This window comes from Xiphias gladius, chromosome 6 (assembly GCF_016859285.1).
Source record: "Xiphias gladius isolate SHS-SW01 ecotype Sanya breed wild chromosome 6, ASM1685928v1, whole genome shotgun sequence".
Classification (NCBI taxonomy): domain Eukaryota; kingdom Metazoa; phylum Chordata; class Actinopteri; order Istiophoriformes; family Xiphiidae; genus Xiphias; species Xiphias gladius.
The window spans coordinates 21,625,260-21,638,662 of NC_053405.1; the positions used below are offsets into that span (position 1 = coordinate 21,625,260).

A 13,403-nucleotide genomic window follows, 5' to 3' on the forward strand; every position below is an offset into this window, starting at 1 on the left:
TCAAACCCACAAATGTCAAGCTCATGGTGGTGCTAGTGGAAAAGTCGAGTCATCACCAAACTCTAAAACTGGGTACCATTAGTGTCTGTACAAAATTTCATGGTAACCCATCAAGTAATTCAGATATTCCAATCTGGACCAAAGTGGCGGACAGACCAACAGATGGATATTGCCATCCCTAGGGCGCTGGTGTGGCTAAAAATGTGCAAAAGCAGCCGAGAAAAACCTCCGTTCAAGTAGACAATAAAATCAATAAAATCCTTAAAATCCAAATCCCCTAAATCCAAATTGAAATGTTCAAGCCGTTGTAGTCCACTTTGTTGCAGGATAGTATGTCTTCCTTCTCAGGAAACACAACAGGCGGCTATTACACATCAAGAAACCAGAAAAAACCTGAAGCCTGTCTTTTGAATAAAACCTTCATATTTCCAAATGACCATTGAATGTCTTTAGCCTGGTCAAATAGTTCAGGCCACATGAGCAGCAAAACACACATTTTATGACGTGATCAGAAGACAACCTCTCTCTGACACTTGACTCACATTTTTCATGGATCTGGTTTGACTATTAAACCTTTGACGAACCGCAGTGTTGGTTCCACTGACTTTAATACAAAAGCAGATTTTAAACTATAATCAAAGATCAGGATTTTTTTTTTTTATGATCAAACTCAACAGATGTGTAGTATGATTTTATATTACAGTCATTATAACATTTTAAACTTAATGTGAAACCATCTGAGACAGTAGACACAAACATGTCCTATAAATCTGTTATGAAATGACAGAGAAATTTCTTCAGAGGATAGCAACACAAACATTACCTTGAATTATAGTTGCTTTAGCCTCCAGCTGTCAAAAGAAAGGCTCTTTTCAGGAGGAAGAAAGCTTTCTGATTGAGCATTGGATTCGACCTTAATTGAAACCTTATGTGTGGCATGTGGAATTCTGGGACTTTGGCATGCTCCCAAGAATCCACAGAATGCAAAGTTTTTTTCCCTGCCTCCCTCTCTCTCTCCCTCTCCCTCTCTTTTTTTTCCCTATGTGCAGGAGTGTCTTACATCAGCCCAGTTAGTCCTGGTGGAGGCGACTGACGGATTGAGAGTGAGCAAGAGAGCGAGAGAAGGGCTCGGGTTGTAACATCCAGCCGTCTGACTCTCAGTGGAATAATCTAAAACCATCCCTGAACAAATGGTCTGAAAGGAAAAAAAAACATCTTAGAAGTAAGTCATCCTTTTCTGCTACAATTTTCACCTTTAACACGATATCCTTTTCTGTTTTGTCTTTGTTTGGACTGTAAAGTTGAGACTTCAAACAGTGATCAGCTCTCTTGAAACCTATGTGGATGCCATAAGGTTTACTTGATGAATTCCACTGTGATAGTCCTACTTGCATGTTTATACTCCACATACATTTTGTGTGAAGTGGCTGCTGTTTGCATGGCAGACTAGAAGAGTGGACAGCCGAGCAGAACGATGCCGTGCCAGATTCAAACTCCCCTCCGCTCTGTTGCTGCAGATCCAGCTGTTTCTAACAAAGGCTATTACACATGTTTTCACTTTGCTGTGGTTGGTTGAGAATGTGAGTCCTTCATTTAAACACCTTTTCATTTCAAATAATGATCACGAAGGAAGAAAAGAATATAGAAGACGGGTTTTTCTCTTTCTAAAATTCATCAAAACGCGAGAGGAAGCCGATCTCCTCAACTTTGAAAAATTTATTTTTATTTTCGAACATGCATAAAATTCTGCGTCCTCAGTCGGGTCGGAGCTGTAATAATTTAAGTGTAATTTTGTCTGTCTGGACAGTGTTTACTGCACCATACAAATTCCTCTACTGTGCAGAATAGCACCAACACTCCTTTTTAGGAGCGGTAAAAGAGGTGTAACTAATATAAAAATTATATGACTCTTATTTCACTGCATCAAGCTCAACACATTTTGTTTGCTCTATTGTGGCGGGGAAGCTAGAAGAATGTTTTGGAAAAGTTAAACAACTGACTCATTTATGGTTGCTTAGATTCTCCCCTGAGTTCACTGTGGTCAGCTGATGAAATGTTGGATATTCAAGTTACAGCTTTGAAAAAGATTTCTGTCTCGAACACACATCCTGCTTTTGTCATGGAAGCGGTGTGTGCGTTCTTCATTGTTATGTAGGTATTACGTAGATGGTATGTAGGTATCCTGCTTTGGTATGTAGGTGACAGATGTGCACACAGAGGCCTCTTTTCTACCTCACTGAAGTTATTTGGTAAGTTAACCCTACAACAGAGGAGTTACCTGAAGAGCTGAGAATACATATGAGCTCACAGCTCTGACATGTGAAGCAGCACTCGATGACCTGAGCAGTCAACGACAGACTCGGGGGGAGGTGGTGCTGATCAATGGAATAATTGTTATGGAGAGTCAAGGTGCTCCCGAGGTCATTCATGGTAGCCGCGCGTATGTGTGTGTGTTTGTGTGTATGACTGGGCAGTTTTTATATCTGTACACATGACTGCTCTTTGTTTTTATTAAGAATATGGCCTTATGGCAAATAATAGCTGATGCTGACCTCAAGGCCTTCATAACATGAGTGACATTAGTTACTCATGTTATGATTAATTATCAGTTAGTTAAACTGATAATTAATCAATAACAAATTTCAGTTTATATGTGCGTACTTTGGTCATATATTTGTTGTTTCCTGAGCCTCTAATGTGAAGATTTGCTGCTCGTTTCTGTTTTACGCTACTGTTAACGCTAATGAAAGTTATTTACACATATTATATTTCTTATCTATCCTTATCATCATTATTTCTAATCTATTGATTAATGATGATGAAAATAATCATTTATTGCAGGCCGACAGGCAGGGTGTACAGCAGATACTTTCAGGGGTTTCAGAAAGGTTTACTGTTTATTGTAGTTCTGAGATTTAGAGAGACTAAAGACAGAAATGCAACTCAGTCTTTTAGCACTGTCATTTAAAGGGAGATTCTACTTTAAAATGCAGAAGCACTGTCCAGACTCTTTTTTTGAATGTGCTGTGCACAGATGAGACAATTTAGGTTTTTATAAACCTTTTTCCATGCAAAAAACGGCTCTGTAGATGACATAATGTCATACCTACATATTTTCTTTATTGACAACATGTGAAATATTTCAACTATCTAAAACATCAATAGTAAACATCAGGGTTTTGTGTAATTTGATGATGATCAGTGATGTTCAATATACATGTTCATATTCGGTATTCAGAGAGAAATCCATTGGTGAAGAAGCAGGTAGAAAGACTAATTTCTGCACTTTCTGCAGCGCAGGACCGTGACACATATTGATTTGAGTGAGGAGTGTAACATGATTTTTCCTACTTACAGAAACTCACTTTCTTCCTCTCATTCTGTGATCCATTCTCCTCTCTCCACTTAAGTTCAGCCACTTTCTCTGTGCTGTGCCAAAATCTGGAGAACAAAGAAGTAATGGAAGGACAAGTAGACAAAGCAAGCTGCAGAAAACAAAAAGTGACATTGCAAAACTTGACCACAACTTCAGTCCTGGAACGCACTGATCACCACAGATTGACAATTTATGACAGTGTAAAGAGTATCAGGGCATGGATTTCTCCTTTAAGTTCTCTTTGTTGTTGTGCTTTTGGGGCTGGTAAATAGGAAACCATCTTTATCAGGGTAAACAAGTTCTTGGTCAAAGCAGAATGGAGAAGCCATTGCTTATGACAAGGAAATATACGAAATGCCTGTGGTGGAAGTCAGAGGGAAGTGTATAATGTACTCATATTCAGTATTTTTTATTTCTCCAGACAGTTGGAAAATAGAGAGGGAGGGAACGTTCAAGGGGGATTTGATTCTAAGCCATCACTCCATTATCTGGGTGTAATTTGATTTAATTTATATATAGGCAAACACGCACACACAAACAGGGGTAGACAGAATGAGAGAGAGAGTATAGATGGAACCACATAAGGAGTGTGTTATCACTGCATCTTTCTAACATGTCATTTCAATTAGTAGCCCTTCCCTCTAGAGTTCGAAGGCTGACTGACATCCTCACATACAGACCCTAAATCACATGCCACAGCAAAGGCTGTAATTTCAACCCCACATCCAAAACATTGCACTGGAGGCACCCGGTGCTTACTTAGCTTAGCTGTAACTCGACGCCGACGTAGTTTGATTGGAAGTGTTTTCAAATCAATGCCTCTGGCAAGAGAAAACCAGCTGTGTGCTCTCTCTAGCTGAGGGGCATGCTGTAATTTGGTAGAAATAGCAGCATTTTAAGGGAACACCATCCCTAAAATACTGCGCTGTTGACTTATCATCACGCACGTGCCTGAACTTCCACCCTGCCCAAACCAGCACCTCACTCATCACCTACCATTTTAGGGGGGATTAGGTTACATGAAGCCTAAAGAAGGTCTGCATCTGCCCCTCTTATTTCTGAGTTTGAATTACTTGTTTGTCTCTGACTTGAGGTTTGCTTCCAAAACTAGAGGTGATTTAGCTCTGGTTCCAGGAAATAGGACACAAATTTGATTTCTCCTGTGATATTTTCACTTGTGGAATAATTAATGAAGTGAATTTAAGGTTGCTTCTTTGATCCAGGCTACAGAGAAGCCTGCTCGAGCAGGCAGATGGTCAGTGGTCTTATTCTGAACACAGATATCACCAAACCAAATAATTATATAGGAGCAAAAGGATAGATGCACACACAGACAGTAACACACAACCTCCTCTGTGTTTGCACATGAGGCCTTGGTTTTTTCTTCTTCCGTTAAGTCTTCATTCTCTCTCCCCTGTTTACATGCGGCAGCCTCTTTCTGTTTGTCTGTTTGTCTGATGCTCATTATCTGTCTCTCCACCTCGATGTCTCTCAGTTCCCTCTGTCTGTCCTAATTGCAGGCTGTCAGGGAGGATCTGAGGTAATATTTCAACATCAAATGGACCTCATGACACGCTGCAGGCTACCACTGTGTACAACTGACAGCCCGGGCAATGAATGAGTTGTCACTGCTGACGAATCTTGCTGTGCGGACAACACTGGGCTTTTTATAAAACTTTTACTATCTTTGTTGTTGCAACTAGTTTTATCTGAATTTTAAAGTACATATAGCCAAGTGCTGTACTGTATAAGTACAGTAGCCAACCTTTTTGGCCTTTGTTTTTTTTGGTTGGGGTCCCTTGTCATGTTGCAGTTGTTAGTAGTTCCTCTGAATAGATGTTTCCCCTATAAACTTTTCAGATGGTTTCATTGAAATAACTGTTCAAATTATCCGGTATTCACACACAAAAAGAAAAGATTAGATAAAAGTGTAGCAGAACTTTGTTTTTTCTGCTTTCCTCTCCCATTAATCATCTCACGACCCCTAAGACTTATCTTGGGATCCTTTGGAGGGGCCAGGCCCCTAGTATATATTATACAGTATAGTAGTTAAAACCAGCTCTACCTCAATCAGCTACAACAGTAAAATGCTGAACACACATTGATACATCAGTATAAACAATCTAATAATGTCATATACAGCATGATAATACATTACTCATGGGGGCTCTTACTTTTGATAGCTTAAGTACGTTTAGCTGATAATACTTTGTATTGGAGTGTTTTTACATTCTTGTATTCATACTTTTACTTAGGTAAAAGGTCTGATTGCTTCTTGCACCACTGTGTGTTACTGTGTTAGTATCAGTGATGCTTGTGTGTACATTACTTCATTCATTAATTTCCTGCAGAGTAGAGCAGAATATGGTATTGTCCTCAGCAAAGGTAAAGCTCCTTCCTCAGTTCGAAAAGTGGTGAGTGTATATTCTGATAAGATGCAATATTCAGTGCCGGTCATTACATACTTTGTTTAAGAACTCAGGTGTACTTTTTTCGAACTTAAGAAAGCACTTCCTTGTTGTAGTTGAATTCACAAATGCTCCTGATTTAAGCAGTGTGCTGGGAACGGACCTCTGCTTTAACGGGGGAATGGAAAAACAAAAAAAAAGTCTCTTGGCGTGGGCTGCTGTTTTTCCAATCTGACAGTGTAGCTGTAAGGTTCAGGCCCTGGATATTCAATCAAAATGGATTTCCAGTCAAGGATTTTAGGCTACTCTCCTTACATAACAAACACAGGCCTTGTCATTGCACGATATTCACAATGAACATTTATGAGTCTTTGTTGAAATGCTGTTGCTAGATTTAGCAGGCAGATTAGATACAGTGCTGAATCTGTGTGTGAGTGTTTACAGGTGAAGTAAGTGGGCCAAGAGCCTCTCCTGCAGTTTCTCATTTTCTCTCTCCCTTGTGGCCTCTAAACAGCAGCTGGTAGCCTTTTATGAGCACCTGCACACTGGCTTGAACAGTTCATGTCCTCAGTCAACTAAAGGTCCCTAAAGGCACCATAAGTGGGGTGTTACAGCAGGTGTGCCCCTGCTTGAGCTTGTCTAACCTAAAGGAAAGCCCCTCCCACCCATATAGTGTTTAATAAAGCCTTATTAAACACTATATGGGTGGGAGAAAGTCATCACATTATAGAGAGTGTATCCTCACTCACCTTCATGCCCCCATGCCAGCACGCATAAAGACAGAATCTAGACCGGCTCCTGCCGTGCAGCTCTGTAGCTGAGTGTGACCTCTGACCTCCTTGTAAAAGAAAAATTTCAATACAGCAGGACATGACACAAGAGAGGGCACAGAGACAACATTCACTAGAGTTAAAGCTTTCGATATGTATAGTATCTCAGCTTGAGAAGCAGCCCAGGACCTCAGCTTTTTAGCTTTTGGTTTGGTATTACTGTAAAACTATTGCTTACTGAGCAGAGTCTTGTTTTTATCCAATTTATCACAGTGCAACACTCAAATTTAGCTTGTATATTGTTACATGTGGATTCGTGGTGTGAGATATCCTATAATTAACTTCTCCCCAGGTGTCTTACCCAGACAATAGAGGATTGTTTTCTCTTCCAGTCAAGCAAATTTAATACGTGTGTGAGTGAGTGTGTGTGTGTGTGTGTGCGTTCGTAAGTGTAAGCCTACATGCACCTATGTGCACCTCATTTTACTGCTGTGTGTTTACATGTCTCCACCTGGGTCTGATTGTGAGATGTGATTTGGATTTCATGCATTCCCATAAAAATAAAATATCTGTGATGATATGTTACAGCCTTAAGGGAGAAACAAGAGGATGTAATAGAAAGCACATGTGGACGGCCATGGTGCATAGCATATTGGCACACTGTATAGCAATCAGGCCTGGCACCAACAGGGTGCGTAAACACACACACACACCCTTATAGTATATACTGTATATGCGCTTTGTAGCTAGAAGTCCTAGGCATCATTTTTGGGTTGAGGTTGTAGAAACGAACCAGAGTAAAATGTGATCTGCCTTGTTCTTCGCAGCTCATAAACCCAGCATGTTACAGCTGTAATGATTGTCTGGATAATCTCTTGACAGTCACTGCAGTGTAACAAGGAACAAGGAAAATACAGACTCGTGTTGTTCCTCGTTAAACTGCTCTCATTATAATTTACATTCATTAAAAGCATGAACCGTGACTAGATGTGAAAGCATGTAATCAACATCCAACATTTTGATATAATATGTTTAACATAATGTGTTAAATTTGCAAATTAACTTGTCACAGTGTTATTCTAATTATGTGAAAGTATTGTAATTACATTTCAGATTTTGATCAACATGAATTCATACAGTTTAACAAAGATTATGACCTGCATTTGAGATGTATGATTATGAAAGAAGAGATGTAATTTTACAAAACTTCAGACCTTTGTGCCTTCCTCCTTTAATGGCAGCAGATAGAGGGGAGTTTTCAGTGGCTGAATGGTGAAATGTTCAGTTGTTCTTGACCTGCTGAACCTCTGCTGGTGGCTTCCGCTTCTGCTGGAGCCCATGTAAAACCCCAAATGTTGACGCTGCTGTGTGTGAGAGAGAGACAGAGGCAGGGAGCAGAGCCAAGTAAACCTGTGTGTTGACTTTACAGGCTTTTCCCAGGGTGCAGGACCTGGTGGTACACCAATGTTACTCTGTGTGCCGGGCTCGACCCTCCCAAGAAAATCAGATTATTTATACAAACAAAAAAGCCTGGGAATCAAACAAAGTAAAACCGCTATCCTGTTTGCAGTGTCAGAGTTGTGCAGGAGGACATAGCAGTGAGCTCTTACTGAATGCATGAGTGTCTTTCAAGCTTCAAGGGACAAACGTTGAATAACCATTGAGGTGGATGTTGATGAGTGAAGTCTTAATATTTATTAAAGTGGCTAGAATAGTTAGTTATGACTTCTTTGATGAATTGCACAAATTTACGAACTCATGGATGCATTTAAGTCTTCCGTCTGATTTCTTGGTCTAGCTCTGTGAGCTTGTGAGTTTCTGAGGGGAGTATCTGTCCTTCACCACTTCCTGAACTGGCCGAGGGGGAGATGATATTTATGGGGCACAGACTTTTTTTTCCCCCAGAAGCAGAAATTCAAGTCAATAGACGTTCTGTATGCCAAGTTGATACAATAAACTCTGCTTGCTGCCTATTAACATTTGGCGTTTATAATAAGCTGTTTGAATTCAAACAAAGGTCCAGTCAGAGTGATTCAAGTTTGTTCTTTCTGTAAAATGTCCAGTCTGAATGGGGCTGTGATTGAGCGCTTTAGCCGCAGATATCTATGAATATATCTGGACACAGATACTAGTTTAGGTGAGTAACTGACATGTTAGATATTGTGTTTAATGTGAAGTGATAGGCCATAAATCCCACTGGTACAGTAGATACAGTCATTTGCCACTACATGCAAGTAAATTTACCACATATGGTTTAGTTTTTCTATGTGATCTACTGGGAGAAAGTTCCTGTACTTTACATGCCTGTCATGCTCAAACATGCTGGTAGTTATGAAAAGATTTTGAGATATAGAAAAGTAGGTCTGACTGTTTGTATGCTCAGCTTTTTGTTATTATAATATAATATAATATAATATAATATAATATAATATAATATAATATAATATAATATAATATAATATAATATAATATAATATAATATAATATAATATAATATAATATAATATAATATAATATATAATAATTTATTTTGCCTCTAAATTATTACCTTCACATGTATTTTTAGAAATGTACACACAAATATGCAACCTTAAGCTTAAATTGCCAAATACAAACTAATTGAAGTTTATATTGAATATAAAACAAACATATGGTCTTTTATTATCCACTATGGGATTACTGATGGGACCAGTGGAGCTGGTGCCCAGGGGCCTCAGATAACATGTGTGTACAGTTAACACTTGAATCTGGGAGGCTAAATGGTACATAATGTGCAACTGGTCCGGAAATATTATTTAGGGCCTTTGGCCACTGGATATAATTTATCAATGGTTTAAAATGATACAGACAATAGCAGGGCAACTTTACTATGTTTTTGATATATTTCCCGCTCTTACTGAATGTTGTCTGTGTGAGTGCTAACACACAACCATGAGTGTCAATAGGGAGTTGCACTATGAACACAGATTGAGCCTTGAACATACTAGAAATAATACTTATGTTTTCTGTCCCAAAGAAGACATGCAGATGTGCTAAAAAAAAAGGATTGTGATTGCGTGTTTGTACAGATGAATAATATATTGATATTGGGTTTTGATACATATGAAATCAGAATGAGGGACTGCACACATGGGTCTCCTCACCACACTGATGGCTAAAAATATTTCACTGGGGGACAAAGGAGTCTTCTGGAGTAGGAATATATGAGGCCAGTTTTCCTTTATGAGTTATTGCCCAGACATTTATAACTTATAGTCTGGAGGTAGTGCAGAGCGAAGCTGGGACCTGATGTGAAACTCAAACTCAACTCTGTTACGTCTCTGTCATTCTCTATAGTTATAAACTGGTTAAGTAATGTTCTTTCCCTTTTCCTCTCTCACTCTCATTCTTTCGAGTGACCTTGTGTCTTCTCACTTTGGTCCCAACCTGTAACACTTGGATTTAAATTTGATTAGAAAAGGCCCCCTTGGACACTTGAAGAGTGAAAAAGTGTCAAACATGCTTCTCTATTTCAAAGGGCCTTGTTTTGATTACTCTATACACTTTCAGCTCAGGTTTATTTTCTGTTCCCCATTCTGAATGCTTTTAGAAGTGTCAGTGGAACTGACTTTGATTTATTTTCATAAATGTGACCCAGGAGTGTGCTGCGTTGTGGTATGAACGATTTTTCAGCTCTGATTCTTTCATACCAGGCTGAATTTAGAACTTTATGGTCTAAACCAGGCTAGCGGCTCTATGAGGCTGTACTTAGGTACTGTGAGCTAAATGCTAATGTCAAATGACAAAGCCAACATGCTGAAGTTAGGCAGGTTTAATGTTTACCGTCTTAGTTTAGCATGTTAGCATTTCAACATCTTATAATTAGCACTAAGGACCTAGGCGTGGACTAACTAACATGCCATCCCCAGAACCACGCCACTAGCATTGCTAGGGGCAACATATCTGCACACAGGGCAAATTTCAATACACATAGTACATAAAGTATATAATTTCATGTAGTATAATGAACATCTAGATACTATAGTTTTAATCAGTAGCAAAATTTCAACACTACTTTTTTGACTCCAGTTGTATCCCTCATCAGACATTTTTCTCCCCCTTCAAAACACACAACTTTGGCACGTCCATCTTGACCTCCTCTTTGTCCTATTTTTCGCCAGTGACGCTCCTTGTACCTCTTCACTTTTGCATTAGTTAGCAGTGAGCTCAACGCTCCTGAAAAAGTAGGCGGTCCAAGTATACCTGGACGCCATGGTTACAGAGGAGATCAGACTTTGCCTCAGAGATATTCAAACCAAACTCTGCCAGTCTGTGCCTGCTGGTTGCTCTTGAATGATGCTTATTTGGCGGTAAAGTGTCAGACATACAGTGCCTGGAAGAGTTATTTTTCCAGAATTTCTTCCCAATTAAAGGAGCATTTCAAAAAACGTTCACTGGCCCATAGTATACAATCCATTATGCCAATTAAAATGGTCCAGACAAACCTGCTGTCTACCTCTCTGTGCTCTGCTCTGACGTGCAGGTGGAGAAGGCTATGTGACCTAGATCTCTTTTTTTCCTGCTCTGTCTCTCATGAGCTATGAGAATAAATTTATCACTGAAAGGTTTGTGCAGCTGGTCCTCGTTGCAGACATCCGTCTCCTTTCCCCATCTCTCTGCTGCATTCTTAAAATAGAGAAAGTGTTAATGTAAGATATAGTTGTTGAAATTAATTTTGAAGATCAATTTTCATTGTTCAAACTAAAAAGTTGCACCTTTTTGTAGGAAATGGCTGACGGAATAAAGTATAGTTCATTATGAAAATGTACAGCTAATGATCTTTGTGTGGAAAAACTCAGAGTCTGATGAAAGCAAGAGCATAACAAATAAAAGGCAATGGACACTTGTGAAATTTCTCCACAGTAAGTTGAAATTTAAACCTTCAAATGATTTGACAATGTTTTTATAAGCTTATAACTTTATTTTTCTTCATTTTTTTCCCTTGAAAGTTTGAAATATGTCATTGAAAGTGGAAGGGGAAAAAAATGCTGCAGTAGATCATTTTTGAAACCGAGATAGGACATGAATAAGTTTTTCCTGCTGTATTCCTGTAAGACGAGAACGAAAGAGAAGTTTCCAGAACTGTGAACCTGTGCCTGTAATTCCAGCACTGCTGACTGATCTGATGTTACTAAAGCAGAAGCCTGTTGTGGAATAACAGCTGTTCGCTTCATACAGGTACTGAGAACACAGCTGCAACCTGAGGAGCCAACAGCACTACAACTGATCCACAGGAAATCCGCTTCCACATTTTAACGCTCACTAAACCATGACCATCTAGACAGTTTCTGGTACTCAACATACTGTATACTCAACTTAACTTATGCTATAAGTTAAAAGAATAAATGCTATAACTATAAGAATATCAGCAAAGGCTTGGATCTCATACTTGCTGTAATTTTGGAGAGAAGTACAGAAACTGTGAGAAATATGTCTTCCTAAGGCATAAATTGGTGCAAAAGCTTTTAAAGTAAAAAAACAAAAAACAACAACACATGTTTTCTCACCAATTCAAACCATTTAAGAGGAAAAGAGTTAAGCAGAGTCTTCTGGGTGGATGTGTTCATGTACCAGTGGGATGCTTCAACATCTGAGCCTTAAGACTTGACTGTTACACAGACTCTCATTTGCATAGTCTCTATGCCCATTTTTTCTTATGTTGGTATGATTTCCCAGCCGCAGTTTGTTAAAGCTGCTATTGACTGGCTGACTGTCAAAACTTAGATGTCTGCGCTTTTTACCACCATTTCAATGTACCACACAGCTGTATTTTCATGCCACTGTTAAGCAGTTTCAAAGTCTCTGCAATCAGATTTTCTTACCACACAGATATGTGCTGAGACCTGTGGTTGTTTACAAGGTAGGGAAATTTAAAGCTATATTAGAGTGTATGTGAATTTGTACTGTGTCGACATGTACTGAAAAATGGTTGTGTTAATATAATGGCATTAAAATACATCTATTAATCTAACAGGACTGTATGAGTCTCTATCCATTCCAGTGGTGTCATGAGGCCGTCAAGCGCGTGTAATGCAGTGGACGGAAGAAAAACAACTTTGTTAGTGTTACATCCTCGCCATTAGTGGAGCAAGATGTGTAACATTTGGTGTGAGGATGGTGCCAGAGGAAAAGGCCATGTCGTTATCTAAATTAAAAGGCTTATCTTGGTGTGGTGGCCATGTTAGGACATATTAGGCTCAGGATTTTAGGCTCAGCTGTGTGTCGTCAGATGTGGCTCAGCTTTTATCTCTGTTAACTGTGCTTTGTCACGCTTGGCTCAAAGACCAGCTATAGCTTTCAGGCTCAGTGTGTTTTTTGGGGTAATGCTAAATTTAGCATCTTAACACTTAACATTCTCATATGCTAACAACAGCTTTATAACAAGCTATGTTAACCCTGATCTCACAGCACAGCTGAGGCTGATGGGGATTCAGTTATTCGGTTCAGATATATCCTGTCATGCACTAAAGTGTTGGAGGAGTGGACATTTTGACCTGATGATGGGAAGTCAAGGGAACACCAAAGTCAAGTGAATTCATCATCCGATAACCTTTTATGTCTATGCTACGTTTTATGGTAATCAATCCAGTAGTTTTGAATATATTTCCCCTTGGACCAGAAATGTTGGCAACTGAGGCACTACCCCCCCCCCCAAATAATGGCATACTTTCCTAAATGGTGAGCAGTACTGTAAAATGTATGTGATTTGAAGTAAATGGGCTAAAACATGCAACAAGCCAGTTTAGTCCTTTGAGAGTCTCCAAATGTAGAACCAAAGGTCAATTCTCCTCCTCTATACAACACAAGCAG

General features: G+C 39.3%; 1 protein-coding gene across 4 annotated transcripts in view; it reads left to right on the top strand.

Annotated features, from left to right (window-relative positions):
* Nucleotides 1–1,091: 1,091 nt before the first annotated feature.
* ddr2a (discoidin domain receptor tyrosine kinase 2a) overlaps nucleotides 1,092–13,403 on the top strand; it is a 29,459-nt gene continuing 17,147 nt past the window's right edge. For all 4 annotated transcript variants that reach the window (XM_040127670.1, XM_040127672.1, XM_040127673.1 and 1 more), the window contains exon 1: nucleotides 1,092–1,222. The gene's annotated coding sequence lies outside the window, so the exon portion shown is untranslated. The remainder of the gene's footprint in view (nucleotides 1,223–13,403) is intronic.